The following is a 27,391-nucleotide window of genomic DNA, read 5'->3' on the forward strand; positions in this document are numbered from 1 at the left end:
GCAAGGCAGTCATTTTTTATGCCCATTCAATACAGAAGAGGAAACATACTCCAAGAGGCAAAATGATTTGCTCAGGCTGAGATGGTGGCTTGGTGTCTTTTCATAGCTTGATGGTAAAATACCTGTTTGTCGAGCTACATCTTTGTAGATGGATTTAATTTTTGCCCTTGTGTAATCTCTTCCTGTCCACTGAAACATTATCCTTGCTCTTGATGTAGTTATGTTTCTAAACACTAATTTATTATTCAAACTCTTTTGATAAAAAGAAAAGGTTATGTTTAAAATATTTTAACAATCAGAATCATATGGGTAGTAACCAATCTGAATGGTTGCTGGATCAGGCACTGCTTCATCAGGATGTCCCACAATCAAAGGTCATGGCCGTATGGGTGTGTATCAGCTGCAGATCAGTGCTGTGACAGAAAACCCAACTCACACTGTTTTAGGGAATTCAGGAGAATTTTTTGACATACATAACTGAGCTGTCCAGATATGTCCTTATTTAGACACAACAGGAGTCAGGGGTGCAAATGATGTTACGTCTTCCTCCACCTCTTAGTTCTTCTTTTCTCTGCACTGACTCCATTTTCAGGAGGCCTCTCCCTCCCTGTGGTACAAGGCGACTTACAGTGGCTCTGAATGAATTTACATCCTCTTTCCTTGGCAAAAGTGAGTGTCTCTCTATTGGTTGCCTCGGCCAATGCCTTGGACAAACTTTAAATTGGCTGTGACTGTTGTAAGCACTGGGGATGGCAGTCAGCTCCACCCAAACTGTTAAACTAGAAATGGAGGAGGAGAGCTCCTGAAGGAAAACCTGTGGCTGTAACCCAGAGAAGGGAGAAAAGCGACAGGCAATGACTATAAATGTCTACTCTACTATCTCTTTCATCAGAACTTTCATACAACTTTATTACATTAAATATTTTTCTAAATTTTAAAATAAAGGTAGTCTCATTTGGAAAATTTTAAAGATGAAGTAAAATATAAGAACAAAATCTATAAAGAAAAATGTAAAAATAAGACATGCAATTGAGTTGGAATTAAGGGTTTATTTCTAATTCATTATGACACTGAAGCACAGCCTGTGGAATAGAAGTTTTCCTAGGATCATTTACTAGGTTCCTAACTCCGAGAGGCTCAAGACTCTACCTCGTGTTCTCAGAGAATCTCACGCAGAATTGAAGTGAAATCACAGCTTGTCTAGAGGAACAGCAGAAATCTTCAGGGCAATAGCTGCTGGTTTTGGTGTCACTCTCCTTGTAGGGTTTCAATGTTCAACGAGTTTTGAAGACCTGCAGACTCTTTGCTTTTGTGCTAGTGCGAGAATGTGCTCAAATATTTTCTTTATATTGTATCCAGCATTTAGTTGTTTCAATCAGTGGATCATTTAGTGTATGGAATCTGCCATAATGTTAAAAAATAAAGTGATCTTTTGTTCCTTTGTCTTGTTTGCTGTTCTATCTTTTATTCCTTACCTATTTCAAACATAGTTATTTCATCGTTTATATCCAGTAATTCTGATATCTGAAATTCTTGGCAGTCTAATTCCGTATAGTGCTGTTGTTTCTGTTGACCCTTGTCTGGGTGAGTCTTGTTTTTTCATGTATTTTGCAAGTTTGGATTGTGAAGTCATGGTTACTGGGACTTTGTATGTGAGAATCTTGGGAGGAAGCCATCCTACATGGAAGATTAAGACTTGCCTTTGTCAGGAAGCTCAGCCTTTTTTCATTCTGGGACCACTTTAAGCTAATGTGTTGGTTTGGGGTTTCGGGGATGACACATATTGCATACAATCAAATAGCCTTCCCAGGTCTGTGATGTGGTCCCAGCTGCAACTCCTGCCTTGCTAGGTCACAAGGCCTTTCTTGTTTCCTGTTGCTCCAGTGGCCACTAACACCTGAACCTCTTGGTTTCAAAAATCAGGAAAGGCTCCAAGATCAGCCATGGCTTTAGCGTCAGTCCACTTGCCACCCTCCCTTCCAGCAATCTGGTCTGTTTAGCTTTCTATTTCCCTTCAATTTCTCCTTGTTTATTTCCTTTCCCTTTTAAATTTTAGAATGAACAGATTTTTCTGTTCAATTCCTCTCATCCGAGTATCAGCTCTTAGACTCTAATTTTTATCCTATTGTTCTGCTGTATTTTGAATAATTTATTTCTGCTTTTAGTTTTACTTTTTAAAAATTCTGCTCTCCACTGGTTTGTTTTATTGTTATCTTTGTTGTTATTCTTTGTTTTTCTTATTTATTTTCTTCAGGTTTTCATTTGCAAGTTTTTTGTGTCTTTCTCTTTTGTATGTCTTTTGTTAGCATGTACCGGACATTTTTAGTTAGCATATATTATATATTTCTAAGTTAATTCAATAATAAATGTATGTTATAATAATAAAAGATGAAAACATAATAAGTGATAAAAAATAAGTGACAGTAAAAAAATAAAAGATAAAAAGGGACAAATCATAAAACCTACTCTCATTGAAGGAGGAAAAAAGATTCATTATCTACAAATAGTAGATATAATATTCAAGAAATTTAAACTATTATATATATATATCTGATATATTTCTTCCTTTCTGTCATTCTTTTTGTTGCCTTATTTATTTTGTTTTCAGACTTTTGCTATGTAGTTTAACTATTTAGACTATATTTTGTGACTGACAAGAATATGAACATTAAAAAATATATCCCCTTGACATTTGAAAATAAAGATTTTTACATGGTTAACTCTATAACTATTTGTTCGAGCCAATTAATTGTATTATTTATTTTCTATCTTTTTTAATATGTCAAAGGTAGAAAGAAGTATATTTTAAAAAGTCTCTCTCAACAACTGTATTTTTGTCTTTTTTTCTTGTATTTCAACTAGTTGTGTGTGTGTGTGCGTGTATGGGGTCATACCATGCAGTCTGTTAAGGTTCATTATTTTCAAATCTTTATGGAGTATTGTGCCTTTTAATCATCTAAATCTTGAATTACATAGTATGTTACCTAAACCAATTATTCAACTTCTATTTATAGACAATTATAAATGTTTGAAGTAAATCTTTTAATTTTTCCCTATGAAAAATGGGGACTTCAAACCACTTTTACTTACTTTCATTCATTTAATCAAAAAATAATTGTTGATACGTATCGTATTTCTCTAGGCACTGTTAAAGTTGTAAAAAATAAAGATAAAAGTCCTTACCTTCTTGGAGCTTAATTCTAATGGGGGAAACAGGTAATAAAACAAAGTAATAAAACAGGTAAATAAAACAAACTTTCATGGATTTAAAGAAATACATTTTTTTTTTGGCCACAACTTATCATCTTTGAGATAAGGATGCCTCTTAGTAACTGATGATATATCATAGTTTAGTTGTACATGTCTCCTTTGGTATAATATTTTTAAAATGGTAAGCCTTGTAATTAGTGACATCTTAAATGAAATATCGTAGTATGTCGAATAAATGTTATGGGGAAAATGAGGCATATAAGGGGGATGGGAATTTCTGGATAAGTTTTGCATTAAAAATATTTTGATTGATCTATAATATTTGTACATATTTTGGGGGTACATGTGATATTTTGATAACTGCATGCAATGTATAATGATTATATCAGGTTAGCTGGGCTATCCATTACTTTGAACATTTATCATAAATATTTCATTTTTTAATAGGATGGTCAAGGGACGTTTTCCTGAGAAGGTAACTTTGAACAAAGACCTGGAGATGAGAGATTGAGTAGGACCATAGTATTAGTCCATTTTCATGCTGCTGATAAAGACATACCTGAGACTGGGCAATTTACAAAAGAAAGTGGCTTAAGGGACTTACAGTTCCATGTGACTGGGGAAGACTCACAATCATGTTGGAAAGCAAGGAGGAGCATGTCAGGTCTTACATGGATGGCAGCAGGCAAAGAGAGAAAGCTTGTGCAGGGAAACTCCCCCTTATAAAACCATCAGATCACGTGAGACTTATTCACCATCATGAGAACAGCACGGGAAAGACCTGCTCCCATGATTCAACTGCCTCCCACCAGGTGCCTCCCATGACACATGGGAATTCAAGAAGAGATTTGGGTGGGGACACAGCCAAACCATATTATTCTGCCCCTGCCCCTCCCAAATCTTATGTCCTCACATTTCAAAACCAATCATGCCTTCCCTTCAGCCCCCCAAAGTCTTAACTCATTTCAGAATTAACTCAAAAGTTCACAGTCCAAAGTCTCATCTGAGACAAGAGCCTGTAAAATCAAAAGCAAATTAGTTACTTCCTAGATGGCAATGGGGATACAGGCATTGGGTAAATACAGCCATTCCAAATAGGAGAAATTGGCCACAACAAAGGGGCTACAGGCCCCATGTGAGTCCAAAATCCAGTAAGGCAGTCAAATCTTAAAGCCCCAAAATGATATCCGTTGACTCTATGCCTCACATCCAGGTAACGCTGATGCAAGAGGTGGGCTCCAAGGCCTTGGGCAGCTCCGCTCCTGTGGCTTTGTAGGGTATAGCCCCGCTCCTGGCTGCTGTCACAGGCTGGCATTGAGTGTCTGTGGCTTTTGTAGGCTGTCAGTGGATCCTCCATTCTGGGGTCTGGGTGATGGTGGCCTTTTTCTCACAGATTCACTAGGCAGTGCCCCAGTAAGGACTCTGCATGGGGGCTCCCACCCCACATTTCCCTTCTGCACTGTCCAAGTAGAGGTTCTCCATGAGGACCCTGCCCCATAGCAAACTTCTGCCTGGGCATCCAGGCATTTCCATACATCTTCTGAAATCTAGGCAGAGGTTCCCAAACCTCAATTCTTGACTTCTGTGCACTTGCAGGCTCAACACCACATGGAAGCTGCCAAGGCTTGAGGCTTGCACCCTCTGAAGCTGTGGCCTGAGCTCTATGTTGTTCCCTTTCAGCCATGCCTGTGACACAGGGCACCAAGTTTCTAGGCTGCACACAGCATGGGGACCCTGGGCCTGGCCTGGGCTCTTTTTTGGTTCCATATGAACTTTAAAGTAGTTTTTTCCAATTCTGTGAAGAAAGTCATTGGTAGCTTGATGGGGATGGCATTGAATCTATAAATTACCTTGGGCAGTATGGCCATTTTCATGATATTGATTCTCCCTACCCATGAGCATGGAATGTTCTTCCATTTGTTTGTATCCTCTTTTATTTCATTGAGCAGTGGTTCGTAGTTCTCCTTGAAGAGGTCCTTCACATCCCTTGTAAGTTGGATTCCTAGGTATTTTATTCTCTTTGAAGCAGTTGTGAATGGGAGTTCACTCATGATTTGGCTCTCTGTTTGTCTGTTATTGGTGTATAAGAATGCTTGTGATTTTTGCACATAGATTTTGTATCCTGAGACTTTGCTGAAGTTGCTTATCACCTTAAGGAGATTTTGGGCTGAGACGATGGAGTTTTCTAGATATACAATCACATCATCTGCAAACAGGGACAATTTGACTTCCTCTTTTCCTAATTGAATACCCTTTATTTCTTTCTCCTGCCTGATTGCCCTGGCCAGAACTTCCAACACTATGTTGAATAGGAGTGGTGAGAGAGGGCATCCCTGTCTTGTGCCAGTTTTCAAAGGGAATGCTTCCAGTTTTTGCCCATTCAGTATGATATAGGCTGTGGGTTTGTCATAAATAGCTCTTATTATTGTTAGATACATCCCATCAATACCTAATTTATTGAGAGTTTTTAGCATGAAGGGCTGTTGAATTTTGTCAAAGGCCTTTTCTGCATCTATTGAGATAATCATGTGGTTTTTGTCTTTGATTCTGTTTATATGCTGGATTACGTTTATTGATTTGCATATGTTGAACCAGCCTTGCATCCCAGGGATGAAGCCCACTTGATCATGGTGGATAAGCTTTTTGATGTGCTGCTGGATTCGGTTTGCCAGTATTTTATTGAGGATTTTTGCATCGATGTTCATCAGGGATATTGGTCTAAAATTCTCTTTTTTTGTTGTGTCTCTGCCCGGCTTTGGTATCAGGATGATGCTGGCCTCATAAAATGAGTTAGGGAGGATTCCCTCTTTTTCTATTGATTGGAATAGTTTCAGAAGGAATGGTACCAGCTCCTCTTTGTACCTCTGGTAGAATTCGGCTGTGAATCCGTCTGGTCCTGGACTTCTTTTGGTTGGTCAGCTGTTAATTATTGCCTCAATTTCAGAGCCTGTTATTGGTCCACTCAGGGATTCAACTTCTTCCTGGTTTAGTCTTGGGAGGGTGTATGTGTCGAGGAATTTATCCATTTCTTCTAGATTTTCTAGTTTATTTGTGTAGAGGTGTTTGTAGTATTCTCTGATGGTAGTTTGTATTTCTGTGGGACTGGTGGTGATATCCCGTTTATCATTTTTTTTTGCATCTATTTGATTCTTCTCTCTTTTCTTCTTTATTAATCTTGCTAGCGGTCTATCAATTTTGTTGATCTTTTCAAAAAACCAGCTCCTGGATTCATTGATGTTTTGAAGGGTTTTTTGTGTCTCTATCTCCTTCAGTTCTGCTCTGATCTTAGTTATTTCTTGCCTTCTGCTAGCTTTTGAATGTGTTTGCTCTTGCTTTTCTAGTACTTTTAATTGCAATGTTAGGGTGTCAATTTTAGATCTTTCCTGCTTTCTCTTGTGGGCATTTAGTGCTATAAATTTCCCTCTACACACTGCTTTAAATGTGTCCCAGAGATTCTTGTATGTTGTGTCTTTGTTCTTGCTGGTTTCAAAGGACATCTTTATTTCTGCCTTCATTTCATTATGTACCCAGTAGTCATTCAGGAGCAGGTTTTTCAGTTTCCATATAGTTGAGTGGTTTTGAGTGAGTTTCTTAATCCTGAGTTCTAATTTGATTGCACTGTGGTCTGAGAGACAGTTTGTTATAATTTCTGTTCTTTTACATTTGCTGAGGAGTGCTTTACTTCCAACTATGTGGTCAGTTTTGGAATAGGTGTGGTGTGGTGCTGAGAAGAATGTATATTCTGTTGATTTGCAGTGGAGAGTTCTGTAGATGTCTATTATGTCTGCTTGGTGCAGAGCTGAATTCAATTCCTGGATATCCTTTTTAACTTTCTGTCTTGTTGATCTATCTAATGTTGACAGTGTGGTGTTAAAGTCTCCCATTATTATTGTGTGGGAGTCTAAGTCTCTTTGTAGGTCTCTAAGGACTTGCTTTATGAATCTGGGTGCTCCTGTATTGGGTGCATATATATTTAGGATAGTCAGCTCTTCTTGTTGAATTGATCCCTTTACCATTACGTAATGGCCTTCTTTGTCTCTTTTGATCTTTGTTGGTTTAAAGTCTGTTTTATTAGAGACTAGGTTTGCAACCCTTGCCTTTTTTTGTTTTCCATTTGCTTGGTAGATCTTCCTACCTCCCTTTATTTTGAGCCTATGTGTGTCTCTGCATGTGAGATGGGTTTCCTGAATACAGCACACTGATGGGTCTTGACTCTTTATCCAATCTGCCAGTCTGTGTCTTTTAATTGGAGGATTTAGCCCATTTACATTTAAGGTTAATATTGTTATGTGTGAATTTGATCTTGTCATTATGATGTTAGCTGGTTATTTTGCTCATTAGTTAATGCAGTTTTTTCCTAGCCTTGATGGTCTTTACAATTTGGCATGTTTTTGCAGTGGCTGGTACTGGTTGCTCCTTTCCGTGTTTAATGCTTCCTTCAGGAGCTCTTTTAGGGCAGGCCTGGTGGTGACAAAATCTCTCAGCATTTGCTTGTCTTTAAAGTATTTTATTTCTTCTTCACTTATGAAGCTTAGTTTGGCTGGATATGAAATTCTGGGTTGAAAATTCTTTTCTTTAAGAATGTTGAATATTGGCCCCCACTGTCTTCTGGCTTGTAGAGTTTCTGCCAAGAGATCAGCTGTTAGTCTGATGGGCTTCCCTTTGTGGGTAACCCGTCCTTTCTCTCTGGCTGTCCTTAACATTTTTTCCTTCATTTCCACTTTGGTGAATCTGACAATTATGTGTCTTGGAGTTGCTCTTCTCGAGGAGTATCTTTGTGGCATTCTCTGTATTTCCTAAATGTGAATGTTGGCCTGCCTTGCTAGATTGGGGAAGTTCTCCTGGATCCTGCAGAGTGTTTTCCAACTTGGTTCCATTCTCCCTGTGACTTTCAGGTACACCAATAGATGTAGATTTGGTCTTTTCACATAGTCCCATATTTCTTGGAGGTTTTGTTCATTTCTTTTTATTCTTTTTTCTCTAAACTTCCCTTCTTGCTTCATTTCATTCATTTGATCTTCAATCGCTGATACCCTTTCTTCCAGTTGATCAAATCAGCTACTAAAGCTTGTGCATTCGTCACGTAGTTCTCATGCCATGTTTTTCAGCTCCATCAGGTCCTTTAAGGACTTCTCTGCGTTGGTTATTCTAATTAGCCATTCGTCTAATCTTTTTTCAAGGTTTTTAACTTCTTTGCGATGGGTTCGAACTTCCTCATTTAGCTCAGAGAAATTTGACCATCTGAAGCCTTCTTCTCTCAACTTGTCAAAGTCGTTCTCCTTCCAGCTTTGTTCCATTGCTGGTGAGGAGCTGCGCTCCTTTGGAGGAGGAGAGGTGCTCTGATTTTTAGAATTTTCAGTTTTTCTGTTCAGTTTTTTCCCCATCTTTGTGGTTTTATCTACCTTTGGTCTTTGATGATGGTGACGTACAGATGGGGTTTTGGTGTGGATGTCCTTTCTGTTTGTTAGTTTTCCTTTGAACAGTCAGGACCCTCAGCTGCAGGTCTGTTGGAGTTTGCTGGAGGTCCACTCCAGACCCTGTTTGCCTGGGTATCAGCAGCAGAGGCTGCAGAACAGCTGTTCAATATTCGCTGAACAGCAAATGTTGCTGTCTGATTGTTCCTCTGGAGGTTTCGTCCCAGAGGGGTACCCGGCCGTGTGAGGTGTCAGTCTGGTTCTACTGGGGGGTGCCTCCCAGATAGGCTACTCGGGGGTCAGGGACCCACTTGAGGAGGCAATCTGTCCGTTCTCAGATCTCAAACTCCATGCTGGGAGAACCACTACTCTCTTCAAAGCTCAGCTGGAAATGCAGAAATCACTTGTCTTCTGTGTCACTCATGCTGGGAGCTGTAGACTGGAGCTGTTCCTATTCAGCCATCTTGGAACCACTGGGTATATTTTCAATAGCACCCACTCCTGGTACCAATTTACACTATTAGCCCATTTTCACACTGCTGATAAAGACATACCTGAGACTGGGCAATTTACAAAAGAAAGAGGTTTAATGGATGTTCAGTTCCATGTGGCTGGGGAAGACTCACAATTATGGTGAACCTCAAGGAGGAGCAAGTCACATCTTATAGGGATGGCAGCATGCAAAGAGAGAGAGCTTGTGCAAGGAAACTCTCCCTTATAAAATCATCAGATCTTGTGAGACTTTTCACTGTCATGAGAGCAGCATGAGAAAGACCTGCCCCATGATTCAATTACCTCCCACTGGGTCCCTCTCAGAGCACATGGGAATTCAAGATGAGATTTGGGTGGGGACACAGCCAAACCATATCAATCACCACATGCAGTTGTGCAGGTCATACATCATACTCTGCTTAACTTTAAAGGCTGCCATTCATGCAGATTATGTGAAAAGCCTCACAACTGCACTCAGTGGCTATGAGACAGAGCTACGTAGATATCAAGAAGGGCATTCTAGGCAAAACTGCATTATGTACAAGGATGTTGAGTCTGAAGTGCACCCTGGCATGTCCAAGCACAGAGTAAGTGTGAGGGAGAGTAGTAAATGAGACTGGAGAATTAAGTAAGGGTCAACTTTATAGAGTCTTATGACCACTGTAGGACTTTTGACTTCTACTCTGAGATGGGAAACAATTTTAAGATGTGGAAAATGCAACTGACAACATCTGACTTACATTTTCAAAGGGGTTCTCAGAGTCTAGACAGATTTTGAAGGTGTGTAGGACCAACAGGGTTTGCTAATGAATTACATATGGTGAGTAAGTGAAAAAAAGCCAAGGATGTTTCCAAGGTTGGGGACCTAAGCAATTGTTCTCACTCCTCTGTTTCTTTGTTTATATAGCCTATAGTTTAAAACCCAAATGGTCCTTATAAAAATTGTTGATAACATGTATTTTTAAAAAGTATTATCATTGATATTTAGACTCAGTTTTGTAACCAAATCTATTATTATGTATGCATGTCACAGTTTAACTGGTTTAGTTCTCATCTGCTTTATTACTATTCTTGGGTTCATGTTTTGAACTATCTTTTGATTCCCAGGACTATTACCACATCTAATCTCTGCCCACAGCTTTCTACTCTGTAGTTTCATATTTGCAATTTCCATTTCGATATGGGATATGATGTGTAGGCAACACAAGCAAGAACAATGACTTTTTTTTCCCCCAATATCTATCCATATGATAGAGACTGGGTATGACAGAAAGATGACTACTTAGTTTTCTGCACGCAGAAAAACTTTGTATTTCTGAACCACGGGAAAGATAGAAGACGGAAAAGTGTCACATACCTACTTACAGGAAGGCAGGTCTGCCCTTTTCTAGGGGTGCAACTTGGGTAGGCCACTGATTTGGTCTTTCAATCTGGTTCCATTGACTTTGTGGAAAATATATTTCCCTGATTCTGGAAGCAGAGTGATTGTTTGGTCTTGTTTTCAGTGTTTCTGTTTATTTTTCTCTTGCTCTAAACCTTCATATATTTTAGGGGGCGCTCATGCAATGTATGTGTCAGGGATAATTTGTTAGGCATTATTTTAAGCAGCATACAGTGCCTTTAAATTTCCCATTACTAGATTTAACAAGTTGCCTTAATTGGAGAAGACATCAACTGAGAATAAGTTAACGTACAAAGCGAATATATTTCCATTGGATCAGCAGCGTTCTGACTTTTAATAACATTTTAAAAGGGCGCCATTGCCTTCACATAGAATTACCACATGGAACATTTGTGAAAAATGATGTCTTGTGTGACATCATATGTAACATCCCACTCTTTTCTCTCAAATAGACTTTCGATTTGTGCTTCTCTTGAGTAGAATTTTAAAACAAAATCCCTCGCATATATTCTTTTATTTATTTATTTATTTATTTATTTATTTATTTATTTATTATTATACTTTAAGTTTTAGGGTACATGTGCACAATGTGCAGGTTAGTTACATATGTATACATGTGCCATGCTGGTGCGCTGCACCCACTAACTCATCATCTAGCATTAGGTATATCTCCCAATGCTATCCCTCCCCTCTCCCCCCACCCCACAACAGTCCCCAGAGTGTGATGTTCCCCTTCCTGTGTCCATGTGTTCTCATTGTTCAGTTCCCACCTATGAGTGAGAAAATGCGGTGTTTGGTTTTTTGTTCTTGCGATAGTTTACTGAGAATGATGATTTCCAATTTCATCCACGTCCCTACAAAGGACATGAACTCATCATTTTTTATGGCTTCATAGTATTCCATGGTGCATATGTGCCACATTTTCTTAATCCAGTCATTTTGAAATCTAATTGAAGAATATTGTTTTCATCTGGACCAGAAAGTAAAGAAGCTTATCTAGAAATGTAGGATGCAACATTCGAACTGTGATGATGTGGTTTTGGGTAGTGCCTTGCTCTGCCTTGGTTGCTTTGTGCATCGTCATGTTGAGGTATATTTGTGGAAACTGCTGGTATCTGTGTTCATGTGCACTTCAGTGGAACACCAAGATGTATTGCCTCTGTGAACTTCCTAGAATAGCAGCTCTAAGAATGCAGCTTTTATAGTATATATAGGAATGGCCAATTCCTATATATTTTTGTATGTATTTTTTCTATATTATATATATATAAAATATAATATATTATATTTAAATAATATATTATATATAATATATTATATATAAAATATATGTATGTGTATATATATCCACATATATAGTTATATATTATATATAACATATATATTATATATAACATATGTGTATGTGTATATATGTATATGTATGTATGTGTAAATATTTATGTGTATATATAACATATATGTATGTGTATAGATATAACATATATATGTATGTGTATAGATATAACATATATATGTATATGTGTGTGTGTATATATATATGTATGTATTCTGGTATAAGTCCTTATAGGCAAAATAATATTGTCTCTTTTTAAATGTTGGACAAGGCTAGTGCCAGCCCATCAGGAAGGCCTAAAGCCTAGCCATCTGTTAACAGAAGGAAAGAAGTGCTACCAACTGAAGAGAAATGGCCTTGCACTGAAGGGAGTTTTCCTTAGGATATTCTAGTCATCATTTGTGAGTTTTGCTTCATTGAACAATAAAAACAAAAGCTGTTTTATGTTTTATGTCCTGCTTAATCATGGCTTCAGAATTCTACAATGAAGAATTTCTTTTATGGGTGATGGTGGGTTGTCAATATTCTACTGAATGATATTTTAATGTAATTTAAACTTAATAGGATTATGGAATTTGCAGATGTATACCTAGCATTGTTATTCCCAGATAACTTTGATAAAATATCTTAATATCTTATGGAAAGAATAAATAGTCCATGGTAGAAATAGAGAAAGTGGTGAAGACAACTTACTGGTATTTCTTTGTTCTTCTCCAGGAAGGGCCATATGGGGTAACTTCTGGATGTTGCCATGGCATTTGTAAACAGTCGTGCTGGTGGGAGTGTCTTTTAGCATGCGAATGCATAGTAATTAGTGTATAATGAGCAGTGAGGATGAACAGAGGTCACCTTCATTGCCTTCTTGGTTTTGGTGGGTTTGGCTGACTTCTTTACTGCATCCTGTTTTATCAGCAAGGTCTTTGTGACCGGCATCTTGTGCTGATCTCCTGTCTCATCTTGTGACTAAAAATGCCTAATCTACTGGGAATGCAGCCCAGCAGGTCTCAGCCTTATTTTACCCAGCCCTTATTCAAGATGGAGTCGTTCTGGTTCAAATGCCTCTGATAATGTGACATGCCTGTTCCTGCTTTGCCTTCTGTTGTTAGTAAAAGCTCCCTGAGGCCTCACCAGATGCTGAACAGATGTTGACGTCATGCTCCCTGTACAGCCTGCAGAGCCATGAGCCAATTAAATGCCTTTCTTTATAGATTACCCAGCCTCAGGTACTCCTTTATAGCAATGCAAATGGACTAATAAAGGGCCTCTTCTGTGCATTGCAAGAAATTAAAAGAAAGAAACAAATTTTAATATAGTAGGGGAAATGACATGTTCTGTCCAAACCATGGTAGAAAACAATCAGAATCAATTTGTCTTGTCATTCCCGTCTAGTTGCTAAAGAGATTATTCTATTTTGTTGGTGGGGATTGGGGAGAGCTAACATTTTATAGTCTTTCTGTAGAATGTGATTAATTTTCTTTAAAAAACCCCAAAAACTTAAGAGCTAGTGTTAAAAAATCTATAAATTACTTCTCTCTTTATTGTGTACTATAAGCAACTATGCATAATCTTCCACAAATGTCTTTTAACTTCTGTAATATTTAATATATTAAGAAGTTATTTAATTTCAATATTATACTTTAAATATTTAAAACCTAATAAATAACTCGGCTAAGAAAAAAAGCATGTGCCATTGGACACAGTGTGGCTTATTCTATTCTCAATATTAATTGGAAGAGTTGTGGGAATGGTCAAATTAGACCAGATTTTTCAAAATAACAGAAATTATAAGAATAAATAATATTTACCTTTGGGAAGTATTGAGGTAAATGCGTAGAAAAACAAGGCCATTTATTTCTGTTATTCTTCGTTCTGAGTCTCTGTTGGTGCTTTTCCTGGCTGTCATGCCCTAGTAACCTGCTGAGGTCTCAGGTGGGGAAGCCACAGTTGGCCAGCTGTTCTAAATAATCTGCAGAATTCATTATCTATCTGTGAACAGTGTTGAAGACTATAAGTATAGCCTTCTTTTAGAAAAACCTGTGCTACAAAGACTGAAACTCACAAGGCAATCTCACAGATCATTATTCACGCAATAGAGAACTTTTTTTTTTTTTGGTTTACAAAAGGAATTACCCTGAGATCTCTGCAAAAATCAATATCCATGTGCACCAAAACACAAATTGACTACCACAATTTATTTTGACACAATTTTCAGGAAGACTCATTGAGAAAGTAAGTACATTGAATTCTTTCTAGGGATTTTTAGAAGGGAATTTTGATTGTAATTGAAGAAATTCTCAAAATTGTTATTTCTGATAATTTTTTTTTGCCATTCAGATCTTGGGCAGGATTTTTAAGTCCAGTTATTAAATATTAATGTACATTTCTCTGTTGAGTTGCTTCCATTACCAACAAAGGATGGATTTTTCTTCTGGAAAGTGATCGTTACAGCTTTTTAGTGGAATGCTTTACTGGTTTATAATATGAAAAGGAATCTTTGAATATTGGGTAGCTATTCTTATAAATGTTACTTAAGAAGATAGGGGATTTTCATATCTAAAACCTTAATATTGATGTCAATGGGGTACACACATGGGAATGTGAGCTATAGAATTGGGTCTTTTATTAGCAGTTACCTGATTGGAATACTTTCTATAGCCAGGTTTAAATCTCTTTTAAAGCAAAGGAAGATGATTGCCTTAAGAAGCTAAGTCAGTCAAGCTCAATAGGAGACTGTTTGCTGCACAAATAAATGCTAATGCTGTGGAATGTTATTTGTGGCAGTCTACTCCTAAATACCTTAACTTTCTCTTTTGCTATTCCAAATGCTCAATTAAATTCTTCAGTTTTTTTTTCTTATGGAGAATAACTTGAACATACAATTAGTTCCATCTGAAGCAAGACTATATTAACCTGTTATTTCTAGGCTGCATTTGTGTATTTTATATACTAGCTTTAAAATGATTCAATAATGAATTTTCAAATCATGACAAAGTAATTCTATTAATGCACTGAGATATGTGGTTGAATGAGTGCCAATTTTTAAGCCAGTATTACATTATAATGGTTTCCAATTAAGATTTTCCTTACTATAAATTTTTTATAGCACTTTTTTCTGAATCTATTTTCATAGTTTATGCTACTGTAGCAGGACAAGCCACAGACAAAACCCCTCAGACACCGAGTTAAAGAAGGAAGGGCTTTATTGGGCCGGGAGCTTTGGCAAGACTCATGTCTCCAACAACCAAACTCCCTGAGTGAGCAATTCCTGTCCCTTTTAAGGGCTCACGACTCTAAGGGGGTCCACGTGAGAGGGTCATGATCGATTGAGCAACCGGGGGTACGTGACTGGGGGCTGCATGCACCGGTAATTAGAATGGAACAGAACAGGACAGGGATTTTCCCAGTGCTTTTCTATACAATGTCTGTAATCTATAGATAACATAACTGATTAGGTCAGGGATCCATCTTTAACTACCAGGCCCAGGGTGTGGCGCTGGGCTGTCTGCTTGTGGATTTCATTTCTGCCTTTTAGTTTTCACTTCTTATTTATTTGGAGGCAGAAACTGGACATAAGACAATATGAGGGGTTGTCTCCTCCCTTACTGCTACTGAGAAACCACACTAAATAGAAACAAAAATAAATTTCAAATAAGACCCAGGAGTAGGACTATGCTAATTAGAGATATAAGAAGATAGCACAAATGTATATCTTTTCTTATAAAGCCAGTGGCAAGGAATTTGAATTTTATTGTGCTTTTATTTGATACATTAAAGGACATTATTATTTGGATAGTGCTTTGGAAAACATGACTTTATTTTGAAATGTTTTCTTTTTCTACAAAATGTTGAGTTAGCAGGTTTATGTGGCGATAGAGATACAGAAAAATAATGCAATGAAGAGCCAGCTATCATTGAAAAAACTCTCCTTTTGAAAGCTTATAGTGGAAAATATGAGACAGTGATGCAAACGTTTTCTGTAAATACTAAATTTATTATAGAAATTATACATTATAATTTTATGAAATTAAAATCTAATCTTGAATTTGATGTCAAGGAGGGGAAGTTTGAATTGGAAACACTATGCCCACTCTGTTTAGTAAGACTGAGGAACTTGATTCCTTTCTTTAGCCTCTGATGAAGGAAATTCAGTGCTTTATAGAGGAATTTAATGCTCAATGCAACCATGAAATTCTTACATATATATATACAAAGCAAAACTTCTCTTTATAGTTTAGCTGTGAAACTTAAATTTATGACAGCAATGTATACACTTGTACATATTTTATTATTTAAAGCAAAAATACCTATTGGTTAAGATTAAAAGAATCTTCAGAGACAAGTGCGATGTGTGGACTTTGTTTGGATCCTAACAACCACATCTAAAAGGACAGTTCTGAGATAACTAGGGAAGCTAAATGTGGATTAGAATGGTGACAATATTAAAAAGATTTTTGAAAGTTTGTTGGGCATAATAATGTTGCAGGACTTTTCCTTAGTTCAGCTAAAGACGAGGTCCTTTTCCGTCCCACGACCATGAAAATTTAGGCTTGCAGATGGGTTGAAGGGTGAGTAAGACAGGGTTTTATTGGGTGAAAAGGGAAAAAAAAGGTGAAACAGGGATCCTCCGCAAAGCCAGAGTCCCTGGTAGAACGCTCCTGCCTACAGCTTGAATTCCAGGTTTCACACGGGAAGAGGAGGGGGGGCCAGGCTCCTCCCTACGGCAAAGGGCGCAAACTTTCTTAGGCTCCACCGCAGTGCGCATTCTCAAAGCACTGGCCAGTTGGAGTTTTTCTGGGGACCCCCTCCTACATGGCTGTCTCAATAATAGAAGTGTGTTTAGTTTTTCTTTAATTTTCTTTTATCTGTTAGAGATAATTGCCAGAGTATTTCTAGGAGAAATAATATGGATTTCAAATAATATAGCATTTTCTTTAAAATACTCCAGGAATAAACTTGAAGGGGGTTGGTGAAACAAGAACAGCAGAAAGTTGATTGTCAAAGCTGAACAAAAATGTATAAAATCTTTCATAATAAAAAGTTGAAAAAAGTAAAGTATTTATATCAGAATATATTCATTCAAGGGAGTATTATCCTTAAGAGTAGTCACCTTGGAAGGGTTTATGCTTATTATGTACGATTCCAATAGTAATAGTGTTAAAGTAGCTCTGAAACACATCTTTCGGAATTGCACTCATAACAGTGGAATTCTCAGGATTTGAGCCACATGGCTTATGTTGGTGTCTGGGTTTCAGAAGGAGCAAGGTAGTGTTGTCTTTGTCAGTAAACACAGTGCATTCAAAGACAAGAGAAAAATTTGAAGTCAGAGTTTATTTGGAAGAGTAGTAGTTCAAACATTGGGAAAATCATTGCTAACACCTGGTTCAAAGACTCAGAGGTAGAATCAAATGCTGGATTCAAGATCTACGAGTCTGGAGTAGAATGAAGATGAGATGGAGTTGAGAAATACTGTTAAACAAGCTGAGGGCAGAGGAGTATGATTAGAGAAGAGCTATGACCATTGGTAGGTGTCCATTGCTCCCCTAGGTGGGTGGGTGGGTGGGCAAGAGTATAGGCAAAAAGCCCACATGGGAAAATCAGGCACTTTATCTTAGAAGTGCACCTCAGCGTGGAGCCTAGATTTGATCACCCAGTTTGGTCATCTACTTTTAGTCATTGAACTCAGCTCTGAATGACTTTTGTCTATTTTTACAAATGAGATCTACCCTGAAGAAATGCCACTCTGGACAATATTAAAAAAAAAATATGCCACAGGTTCTGAAGGTCGTTCCAAAGTAAGAATTTGCAAAAGACTAGCCAATAGAGTCCTTGAAATAAACATGTGGCTCCCTTTCTTAAAGAAGGCAAAACTTGTTTATACAATGTAAACATTCATTATGATTGTTAAAAATTCAGCCGTATTACTTTGTGGTTATAGCTCATAACTGCTATTGCTTTGTACTTTCTAACTTAAAGATGACAAGATTAAGTAGTATAACTAAATTATAATAATTCAGAGAAAAGGGAAGGGTGTATATTTGTGTTTGTTCATATATTTGTGTGTATATGTGTGTGTGTGACAGAGAAAGTGATAGATAGAGAGACAGAGAAAAAATGAGAGACATTTATTTCTACCTCTGAGCAGCCGCCAGTTCTACCTTCCTACCTCCTACTTTAATGTAATCTATCTTGGCTCTTATGACAATTGACTCGGTCATTGATTCATGTGAGAAGCAGCACTAATTCCTCTAAAAGGTTGTCTATTTATTCATTAAATGTCACCCACCTTGTCATATACCATGGCATGAGAGCACCTTACCTGACCCTTGGGAACATTGAGATAAATGCAGTCACTTCATTTCCTCCTGCATGGATCCGTCACCACCTCGCCAAACAAAAATGAGGATGTTGTTGATAAATGCAAAGTTGATGCTGACACACGTTCCCACTCACACACAAAGCAGACAAACAAGGCCCCTCATGATTGCCATCTAGACAGAAATTATTGCAAAGGAGCCCTTGATGCTGCAGGATCCCTCTTCTGTCACCACCCATATGAACTGGAGATTGCTCTGCTAGTGACACTACCCTGGGGAGAGGAGGGAGGAAGACATTTGCAAACATTTCTTCTTTTCTTCTTTGCAGATCTCACAGTCATACTGTATACCTGACATCTGACACATGAATGCATTATCAAATCATTAGTCCCCATCAAATATGTGGTGATTGAATCTTCTGTCAGTCAGTGCAATATAGATCCAGAAGAGAAGAAGTTAAGTGGTAATGGATTTGCTCTAGGCATTTCACAACCTATTGTCCTAATTGGACTGAAAAAGGGTTGCTACAAAAGACTTGAAAATTTAAGTAATGCATTTTATAGTTCTCATATATTTTTCCTAAACAAGCCAACATGAACTAGGAAAAAGAAAGATTTCTCAAAGCAGTATCAGGTTTGGTTTTTCAAAACATATAGCTGAAGTTTTATTTGTAATTGATGAAGTGGCTTAGCAAATCTTAAAATGGTATTCTGGGCATAGTGCATGCAAGAAGCTTACAGCATGTATTACCTAAACGATGTAGTTGCAAAAGAAATTTAAATTGATCACTAGAAACACAAAAAATAAATTGTAGAAAAGCACAGATTTCCCAAACAAGGAGCAGGATGTGATCTGAAATCGGCATGGGTCCTGTTGATGTTAAACTTGGAGAAAGAAGAGCAGAGAGGCCGTTTATTACACAAGCTTTAATGAGCTCTCTTGCAGCAGCAACGGTGGAGGTACTCTGAAATATCCAGAACCCTCAGATGCAACATTTGGAGAGACACACAGACATTTGCAATAATCTATAGGAACAGTGGCAAAAGCATTAATTAAAGCTGCTGCAGTTTCTTGCAATCCAATGAGATTGAGATTTCAGCTAGTTGTAGTACAGTAAATGGAGGAAAGAAACAAAAGCTGTTTGTCTCATATGCAGGCCAATGTTGTATGCACAATCAAATTTCACTTCTTATATTCTCTAACAGCTGCTGAAACCCATTGAGGGTTTGGAAGTCATGATACAACATTAGTAAGAAAATTAGAGTGGTGGCAAATCATAAGTTGCTTTCTGAGCAACACAGTAGGAGGTCAGTTAATATTAAATATCCACAGCCTGTGTGCACAGTCACATTTCCTAGGAGAGTCTAAGCAAAATACAGCCTTCGGGGATACACACTTAGTAGTTTTTGCATAACAATAACTAAGATGCTGATGTCAGCTAATGAAATTCTAATACTGAAGAAGGGCCCCCAAGGCTTAGAACAAAGCTCTCTAGGAAAACAAGGATAGACTCCCTGTTTAGAAAGTAAACAGTCAATGTCATGTATTTATTAATTCAACATAAATTTATTGAGGGCCTTTCCTCTGTCAATTTTGGATAGGCCCTGGAGATGTCCTAGTGAGAAAATACAGTCTATCCCTTAACCCATAGAGTTTAACGACTAGAGGGAAACAGATTTTAATGAAACATCAACATAAATAAGTGTATATTTGCAAACTGTGAAAATTGCTTTGAAGTAACCGTACCTAGTACTACAAAAGCATGTAACAGAAGAAACTGACCTTAACTGGGGAGGGTAATCAGAGAATATGAGGAGTGACTAGGAATTCTAGAAGGAGAATGCAAGATAACTCTTTTTAGTAGGAAATGTGCAAAAGGTCTTGACCCAAAGAAGCATAGTGCTTTTGAAAACTGTTGAAGAGCATAGAGCAAGGAGTGTGATATGAAATGAGATAAAGATGGAGATGAATACACATAGACAGACACCGTTTGGTGGCCATGGAGGCCACAAGAATTTTTTATCCCACAAACAATAGGAAACCACTGAAATTTAGGCAGAGGGGTGTCATAAGCCTATTGATGTCATCACTTTGGGTAAAATATTAATATTAAAATATTATTAACAAAATATTAATATGAAGAATGGATTTGAAGAAGGCAAGAAGATTGATATAGCCAGTGGCCCAGGAAAAGAGGATGGCAGGTTGGACAAGGATGGTAATGAAATACTTGGAGAGCCATGAACAATTCATGGAGAGATATTTAGGAAGTAAAATACACCGGTATTAATACAGTTTTAGATATGGAGGAGGGAATAAATGAGAAGGAGGTGTTAAGGATGACTCCTTGATTCTGACTTCCATAAGAAGATGGATAGAGAACCCTGGAAAAGTAACTGGTTTATTACAAGTTCATTTGGGGGCATACATTGAGTTTGGGCTAACTTCGGTGCACATAAATGGAGGTTTTTGACTCCCATTAGATCTAGATCTAAGCCAAGAAGTCTGGGATGAATATATAAATTTTTATGTCATTAAAATGTGGTAACTAGAGCTATGGGTATACATGAAATCATCAATGGAAAGAGTAGAAAGTGGAAAGAGAGGGCAGATACGACAAAACCTGGAGGAACTATAATATTTAACACAGTGATTCTCAAAGTATGGTTCCCTGTCCAGTAGCGTGAGAATTCCCTGGGAATCTATTGGGATTGCAAATAGACCTACAGCCTTATAAACCCAGGGGTGAGACATAGCAAACATGCTCAGCAACAGGCCTCCTGATGTTTCTAATGCCACTGGTATCCGGGAGAATAAAGGAGGACATGTTTGTGAAGATTACTGAGACTGAGCCACCTGCTAGATGGTAAAAAGAAAACCAGAAATGTATGGGGTCATTAGGGTAAGGGAAGAGAATAGTTCAAGGAGAAGGTCAAGGTCAGCAGGGTCAAATGGTGGTGGGAGATCAAGTGAAATTGAGACCACTTTTGACTTTACAGAAAGCTGTTTCGGTCAACGCTTGGTATGAAAACAAACTGGAGTGAGTGGCATAGGAAGAAAGGGAATAATGAATATAAAAAATTCTTTGAAATTTGAATAGGCTAGGAATCTGGAGGAGAAAAGCGGATGCATTTTATGATATTAATGTCATGAGCATGTTTAAATGCTGATGGAAAAGAGATGTAAGATTGAGAGGAATATAGAGGAGGCAGATGTAGTCCATTAGTAGCGAGAGTTCTTGGGAAAGTAAAGGGCATGGTCCAAACCCAGACAGAAAGATGCATCTAGATCTACTTCTCTCTTGTAGCTTCAGGCATGAGTGAACAGAGCACACTGTTTCATGCCATTTTCTCCTGCTTATGCTCCAGCCACATGGACTTTTTTTTTTCTTCTTCCTTTTTTGGGCTCCTTGAACCTGTAACAAATGTGTCCTTCTTTGGGACCTTGGTCCTCCTTTTCCCTCTTGATCTTCCCATGGCTGACTTTAGTCATTTCAGCCATAATTTAAATGCTAGCTTCTCAGAGAGGCTTTCCCTGAGCACCGTATCTTATGTCTCACTCCCTATAACCATCCCTAATCATTGCCTACTGTGTTATCCTATCTTGCATTCCTTACAGCACTTTTCCCTCTCTGAAATTATATTATTTGTTCACTGGTAGGTAACTTGAAGGGAGAGAGCTTTGTCCTGTTCGTGGGTACAGCTCTAGTTTTTAGGATGGTATCTGGAGTATAGGTGGTAAGCAATCTATAAGCAAACATTTGTTGAAGGAAAGAACAAAAGAATGAGTTTAGATACATCTGTACATTTGATACAGGGAGGTAGAGGAGTTTTCTTTGGCTGGATTCTATTTTCTCTCCAAGGAATAAAAGGGAGATCATCTTCTGAGACCAAAGTTAGGGGAAATGGGGATGTTAGAAGTTTGTCGATGAGTGGAGAAGGTTTTAACTAGTTCAGAACGTGGTGGGGTGAGCATACCACAGAAATCCAGAAAAAATCCCAGACAGTATTAACAGTCAATTTGAGGATGATAAGCTTGAAATTTGACTGGTACAAATTGCTCTGCCGGGTGACTTTCCCAGTGATATTCAGATAAGTGGATGAAGACATGGGAAAAATGACAATTGGATGAATTAGTGTTGGTATTTTTCTAGGTGGTGTAACAAAAACTCAGGAAGCCCAGGAGACTTTGGAGTACTGGCAGGCATGTTATTGGTGTCCTAGACTTCAGGGCCTGATGAGTTTAAAGGAATAGTTGAACAAAAAACATCAAAGTTGGGAAAGTTGTAATCAAAGAGTTAGATGTCTGAATTGGAGATGTTATAAGAGTCACTTCCATGATACCAAGGATGAATGTGTGGCTGAGGTGGAGATGGAAGAAGTCCATCTAGAAATGAAGATCAGTGAATTGGGTTTTTAACTTCTAAAGTGTTTTGAGGCAGTGAAATATTTCATAATCCAACCAGAAATTTCAAGTCTTAATACTTAACTAAAAATAAGAACAGATAATAATTAGCTTCCAAATCCCAAACCGTGAGTGTAATTAGTAGGCATAATCATAATGGTAGCATGTCATTTTTGTGCAGGCTGTAGAACTGCATCTCTGAATTATGAATGATACAATGAAAGCTTATTACTTCATTACAATAATTAAGAATTAGTGATAATTTGGTTACCAGCTACACTGATACTTTGTTTCATTAGCGAAAGAGTTATAGAGTAAGAAGAAATGTATTTGTATATTGATTCTGTCACTTTTATCTATGTGTATGCCTTCAGGCTAGCTTATTTACTAAGTCTCTTGTTTTTGCATCTGTGAAAAAGAGAAAATTAAATGTCTTACAGCATTATTGTGAAGATTAAATGAGAACATGTAGGTGAAAGGGTTTGAAAACTATTAATCCTCATTCAGAACAAAGGCCTTATAATCTACAAAAATATACGTGTTAAGGAAATTCATATTATCATAATTTTTAATAAGCAGTCAATAAAATGCTTTTTTACAAGTAATTTTTAAAGTATTATTACAAATAATATATCAAATTACAATCATTCTTAATTACATATTAAAGTAGACCAAAAAGAACTGGCCTATTTGCCAACTGTATATAAAATTAATTAAAACGCATTTATTGAAATTAGTTTAGAATCCCAATTTTCCAGTTCCCAGAGTATACATTTGTTTTGTTATTTTAAAGTATAGCAATTCTAGGACCATGACTCTGTGTGTGTGTGTGTGTGTGTGTGTGTGGCATACCTGTAACTTCTATAACTTTTTTCTTTTTAGAGCAAAGTACACACCCATAATTATTATTTTCATCTGGATCTCAACTAGTTCAATTGTGGAAGCATCAGTTTCTTATACCAATAATTAAATTGATCAGTACAATTTGTCTATTAAAATCACATACTGTATTTTATTATAGTTTTGCGGTACTTTTATTTGAGGAGACATGCAGTGGCTCAACCTAGTATTTGATGTTATGAGCAGAAAGAGACAGAAGAAAGAGGTAATTTATTTATTTGTATCAAGAAATGGGGACAAACATCATTTTTACAATATGATCAATGAGGCCAGGCGTCGTCGCTCATGCCTGTAATCCTCACACTTTGGGAGGCTGAAGTGGGTGGATTGCTTGAGCCCAGGAGTTGGAGACCAGCCTGGGAAACATGGCTGTATTAGTCTGTTCTCATATTGCTATAAAGAAATACCTGAGACTCAGTAATTTATAAAGAAAAGAGGTGTAATTGGCTCACAGTTCTGCAGGCTGTACATGAGGCATGGCAGCATCTGCTTTTGGGGAGGCCTTAGGGCGCTTTTATTCATGGTGGAAAGCAAAGTGGGAGCAGGTGCCTTACATGGCAGGAGCAGGATAGAGAGAGAAGAGGAGGTGCTACACACATTTAAACAATCAGATCTGATGAGGCCTCATTATCAAGAGAACAGCACCAAGGGGATTGTGAGAAACCATTTATAAGAACTCTGTCCCCGTGATCCAATCACCTCTCCCAGGCCCCCCCTCTAATATTGGGGAATTACAATTTGATGGGAGATTTGGGCAGGGACACAGATCCAAACCATATCAATGGCAAAACCCTGTCTCTACAATTAAAAAAAATACAAAAATAGTGGTCATGGTGGTGCATGCCTGTAGCCTCAGCCACTTGGGAGGCTGAAGTGGGAGGATGGCTTAAACCTGAGAGTTGGAGGTTGTAGTGAGCTGTAATCACACCACTGCACTGCAGCCTGGGTGACAGAGCCAGATCCTCTCTCAAAAAGAAACAGCCAGCCAACAAACAAACAAAAAACAAAACCCAGTAGGAACAATGACCATATCTTCAAATCTTCTACTTACTGACTTGACGATACCTATAGTCAACCCCTCCCATGCTTTTTACCTGGTTGCTCAATGGGAATCTAACTACTCCTGTGGATAAAAATTATGACCGTATTCTCTAGTGTGTATCTAGGCAGTGCCTAATGAAGACACCACTTGAAAATTCTATGAATATTTATTTTGATTGCTTACATCTAGGTTGTCTCAAACTATTAAGAGAAGGAAGCTAGGTTCTTTATTTTCCCATCTCAACTCACTGAAGTCCAGGCTCACCTGTCTATGGAGTGAAAATGGTATTTAATTGGTGGCTGCTGAGAAAGTTTAACAAAAAGTCACCAATACTATTTCCCATGCTGTGGATGGTTTCTGAGTTTAATTTGCCAGGGCACCAGCAAATATGCATACATTTTCAGTAAATATTTTGTTATTTTACAATTCTTGGAAGGAAATTCTTAATTTATGTTTTTTCCTTCACTTGTTATGGAAAACATTACTCAGGAACAATACAAATCATTGTACCATAGGTAGGAGTAAGGGAAGTAGAATATTTGCAAGTTGCATGTAATAAAGGGGAAACAGGTCAAATATAATATTTGTAACAATGATGCAAGTTTTTTTCCCTTCAAGTTGGATACGCAGGAAGAAATGTAATTAAGCAAACCAAGTTTGTGATTAATGTTGCCTCCTGATTAAAAAAAAACCAACACAATGATTTGAATTCTTTTATGTTTTTCCATCTTCTGGAAGATCATAAAAGTCAAACCTGGGCCATGTGGCTCACAAAGAAAACATTCTACACACACTGTCTTTCAAGGAAAAAGTCAAAACTTAATTTTTACCAAGAAATGAGGAGAAACCTCTCATTTTTACAATATGATCAATGATCACAAAATAACTCCAAATCCTCTATGTTTTTTCCTCCACTTGTTACGGTGCCACCTTTGATTACAGAGACCGGGAAACTCATTTCCTTTCTACCCTTGAGTGGCACTAGCATGGGGGCCTGGGTGTGCCAACATGTTCTTTAGTGTCGGTGACAGGTGGGGACTCCTGACCAGGCAATGAACAGGGATGGATGTTTCAGGGACTAACCAGTTAAAGGGGCTAGTGTCAAGGCAGGGCAAAGGCCAAGAAACAGAAATCCCAAATAATGTCTGGCACTCTGCAGTCCTTGTCATGGCTTACCTCACTCGCTACACCCTCCTCACACTTTGATTTTCAGCCACATGGAGCTTCTTTCATTTACTTGAGCAGTAGTGTATCTAGAAGCAGAAAGAATGTGGTGGGACCAGGGGAGACACACTGTGCATGAACACATGCTTCAAAAGCAGTGCTGTTTCAGAATGAGAGGTGGGGAAGGAGGTTGAAGACAGGCCCCATATCACCTGGGGGCAGACCCTGACTACACTTACGATTCAAGAGGCCACTCATATACTCATTCTCTCTCTCCCCAGTCTGTCTACATGCAGTTCCTTTCCCTGATCTTCTCTTTTCTCTTGGATGACTGTTACTCATACTCTAGTCCTCAGCTTAGACGTTACTTTCAATAGGAAGCTTTCCTCCATCTCCCCCAGTCTGGGCTAGGTGCTTCTTTTCTATGTCCACGGCCTCATTCTGTAGCTCGGCATTCATCCCACAGTTTTATAATAGCCTAGTGCCTGGATCCTTCTGTAATCCAGGTACTCTCTAAGGAAGGACACCCTGGCTGTCCAGTATTTCCTGTGTCTGCCAGACCTCCTGGAACATAATAGTGATGTGACAAATACTTGTTAAATGGATGAATGAATGATGAATGAACTGCAACAACATGCATCCCATCTCCAGTGGATTGGAACTACAGTTCTTTTCTAATGTCACCGTCACTTCTGTGTCAATGAAACATCAGAACTGCCATGGAAGAGGGAAGTACATGTGTTTTGTTTTTGGTGTAACCATTAATTAGGAGGCCTTAAAATAAGTCTTAAAAGATTGCACTCAGTTAATTGATTAAAATATCAATATCTATGTAATGACTTTATTATTTATAAAATAGTAGAATGTACATGCATGATGGTATAAGTTAATGTTTATGCAGCTTCCATAACTATTCTTTGTGGCAGTGAATATAAATCTGAAATGACAAACTTTTTTTTAAAGTCTGAAATAAGTAGCATACCTACAAAGCCATTTGAGGATGGTATGGTAGCTGTCTTACTGCTTTTGTGTGAGAGTAGGTGGGAAGACACATTCTAGAAGTGTTATCACTTAAGACAACACAAGGAAAATTTCTGCTGAGGGTCAAGTTTGAACTTAAATATGATGGGTGAAAATAAACTTTGGTAACACTTAAAAGAGGCTAATTATAATGAATTTGAGCTTCCCTGGGAAATTCCTAACAGGGATTTGACAGTATTAACTTTGAGTGGGGTAAAGGTTTTTATTTTAATAGTTTGTCATACACATAGAATGTGGGAGAAAGGACCATTTTCATATTCTACTATGTCCTCAGCACCTCTTTTGGGAGGAAATTTCTCAATTGTGTTAATTCTACTGTCTAAATAGCTCTTTAATACACACCCCACTTTGTTTCTTCCTACCTACTGCAACTAATTTGAATTGCTTTCCTCTATATTTTTAACCTATTAGGTTGGTGCAAAAGTAATTATGGTTTTGCGATTAAAAGTATTAAATAATCACAAGAACCACAATTACTTTTGCACTAACCTAATATTGCTGGGCAGCCCTCTCATGGGCTCTTACTTGATTCTAGTCTCTTCATTCTTAGTAAATTTGCTGCATCCATTAAAGCAATAATCTAAAGCAGGGATTGGAAAATCTCTTTCTGTAAAGGGCAAAATATTAATTATTTTAGACTCGTGATCCATATGATCTATGTTGCAACTATTC

The 27,391-nt window shown here is 37.8% G+C and overlaps 1 long non-coding RNA gene across 3 annotated transcripts in view; it reads right to left on the reverse strand.

Moving 5' to 3' along the window:
* The window catches only part of LOC134756522 (uncharacterized), a 96,777-nt gene that overhangs the window by 35,175 nt on the left and 34,211 nt on the right, over positions 1 to 27,391 (reverse strand). The window contains exons 3-4 of one of the 3 annotated variants that reach the window (XR_010129256.1): positions 25,691 to 25,767; positions 18,171 to 18,440 (exon numbers count right to left, since the gene is read on the reverse strand). The exons of 1 other annotated variant lie outside the window; for it this stretch is intronic. This is a non-coding gene — a long non-coding RNA (uncharacterized lncRNA). The remainder of the gene's footprint in view (positions 1 to 18,170; positions 18,441 to 25,690; positions 25,768 to 27,391) is intronic. One more of the 3 variants, XR_010129258.1, reaches the window with a different exon arrangement.

The sequence above is a fragment of the Gorilla gorilla genome, chromosome 10 (genome assembly GCF_029281585.2).
Source record: "Gorilla gorilla gorilla isolate KB3781 chromosome 10, NHGRI_mGorGor1-v2.1_pri, whole genome shotgun sequence".
Taxonomy (NCBI): Eukaryota; Metazoa; Chordata; class Mammalia; order Primates; family Hominidae; genus Gorilla; species Gorilla gorilla.